We start from the raw sequence: 2,877 nt of genomic DNA, 5'->3' as shown, positions 1-2,877 counted from the left end.
GTTGGCCCTAATTCCAGAATGCAACCCTGCAACGAACCTCCGCACCCTCTCCGTATCAGTAGGAAGTATCATCAAAGCATTGCAGGATAACTCAGAAAATCTCGCCTCATAGTCGGTCACCGACATCTGACCCTGCTCAAGCTGCTCAAACTGATAACGTAGCTCTTCCCTCTCGGAGGGTGGGATATACCTGTTCAGAAATAACTGTGTGAACTCACTCCAAGTGATAGGAGGAGAACCTGCTGGCCTGCCAAGAACATACGACTACCACCATCTACGGGCCCTGCCCTCCAGCTGGAAAGTAGTGAAGTCAACCCCATGTGACTCCAATATCCTCATGTTGTGCAGCCTGTCCCTGCACCTATCAATGAAGCCCTGGGCATCCTCATGACGCTCCCCTCCGAAGATAGGAGGGTGTAGCCTGGTCCATCTGTCTAATAACTTCTGCGGATCTCCATCCGCAGCTGGTCTGGGCTCAGGCACCACTACAGCGACTGGCTGAGCCCCGTCCGCGGGTAGTGCACCCGGAGTGTGATACACTGCAGCTGCATGTCCAGGAGCCTGAGTAGTAGGGGTCTGTGCTCCCCTTCTTGCCTGTGATGTGGCTGGATCCGTTGGAAATAAACCAGCCTGAGTCATAGTATCCATGAACCGCAGCATACGACCCATGACCTCCTGGAAACCCGGTGCTGTCATGAAGTGTGCCGGGGTAGGCTCAGTTGCGGGCACCTCGCCCTGCTCCTCAGTGATAGGATCCCCTGCCGGATCCGCTGGTGGTGCTAGTGGAACAGCTCTAGGACGCCCTCGTCCCCTATCTCGGGTCGGTGCCCTCCCCCGGCCTCTGCCTCGGCCTTTAGCAACAGAGAGAGCAGCTCCTCCCGGGTCTGGAACATCGGTCGTGCGTGTCCTCACCATCTGTGAGAGAATAGAAGAGGGAAATTTAGTACACTAACCACTGCACGATAGGAATTGAAGAAAGAGTAGTTTCCTAACACCCTATAGCCTCTCGAATATAAATACAGACGTCTCCGTAACGATCCGCAAGACTATACTAGGTTTGCCCATGACTTGTGAGACCTACGTGAACCTAGTGCTCTGATACCATGTTGTCACTACCCAATTTCACACCAGGTCGTGATGGCGCCCAACACCATTGTTAGGCAAGCCAATGCGGAAATATTAGTAAGTTCTAGTTTTACTTTTTTTTGTTTTTAAAACAGTTAACACAAATTCTATATTTGAATTCAAAGCAAGAAATGATTAGCATCGAATCGAAATATTTATATCATCCCAAAAGAATAGTCTACCAATGTGTGTGCCAAGACCTGGTGTCACAAGTATATGGGCATCTAGTAGAATACACAAAAGAATAGTCTACCCTACTGTCCGAACTAGAATAGATAGCAAAAGTAAATACAGAAAGACTCCATCACGCTGCTTGTCGACATAGGAAAGGAGCAGCTCACCGTGGAATCTCGGACTACGATCAAACGTGCGCACCAGACTGATAACCAGATGCACCTACCTCAGATCCTGTACAATTAAGTACAGAAGTGTAGTATGAGTACATAGACAATATGTACCCAGTAAGTATCCCGTCTAATCTCGAAGAAGTAGAGACGAGAGGTCGACTTGACACTTACTAGGGTCATTTAATATAATAAGTGTTTTACTACGCATAAATGTCACAATTTATATAGCAATTTATAGCATGAAACAATAAGTCATTCTCTAGAAAATTCCATAATTATCCATTTACATTTTAGGGCATTTAACAAGACAAGTCATGAATATGAATTCACATAGATATCATGCGCACATTATGCCGAGGTCGTACGCCCCGGTCCAACATGAAAGAAATGTGCACTGCTAGAGGGTCGAATGGCGCGAACCATAGATGCATCTATTTCTACCGAGGCGATCGGCCCGATCCACAAATATAAATCATCATCAAGAGGGCACATAAGGCACAATCATAGTCAAATAAATTCACACGAGTTATCAAATGAGTACATGTGTTCTTATACATTGTTCCAACTTCTAACAAGTCCTAAGTGATCTCATTAACATGAAAGGATATAGACATATACAAACATAGCATGATACGAGTCCTAAGCTACCCGGATAATTAAAATAATAGTAGCTACGCACGGACTCTCGTCACCTCGTGCGTACGTAGCCCCCACAATTAGCACACATGATTTAATTAACTCACCTATGAGGACAATTCCCTCTTACAAGGTTAGAAAGGAGACTCACCTCGCTCCAAAAGGTGCTTCCAATACCAAGAACGTGCTCAAACCCTCAATTTGGAGCCGAACAATCCAAAACTAATTAAACGAGGTAGGAACTAGTCAATACAAGCTCAAGAGTTCGCATTTTAATTATTAAAGTAATTTCCCGGCCTTAAACACGAGTTTCCTAAAATCCGACCCCAGGCCCACGTGCCCGGATTCCGAAATTTTTCGAAGAAAGTTGTTCTCTATAGCCTAGGGATCAATAATATATGATTTTTACCTCATTCCATAACAAATTTCGTGGTGAAATCTAAGTTTTATCAAAACCCTAGGTTTTGCTCTAATCCCTTGATTTTTCCTAATCTTTGTGTGTTAATCTACCCAAAACTCAAGTATTAAACATAGAAATAAGGAGTATGAACTTACCTCAAGATGCTAGGTGAAAATCTTCTCTCAAGAGCTCCAAAATCGCCCAATAAATGAGTGAAAAGTGGGCAAAAATGGCCTGGAGCCCGTATTAAACTGCTTCAGTGATTTCCGCATCTGCGGTCCTGGGCCGCACCTGCACCCACCGCATCTATGAAAAGTTGCCCGCTTCTACGGAAACTCAACTGGGTCGTTGGGCCGCATCTGTGAGATG

This window comes from Nicotiana attenuata, chromosome 5, assembly GCF_001879085.1.
Source record: "Nicotiana attenuata strain UT chromosome 5, NIATTr2, whole genome shotgun sequence".
NCBI classification, from domain to species: Eukaryota; Viridiplantae; Streptophyta; class Magnoliopsida; order Solanales; family Solanaceae; genus Nicotiana; species Nicotiana attenuata.
Note: the sequence above shows the minus strand (reverse complement) of the source record.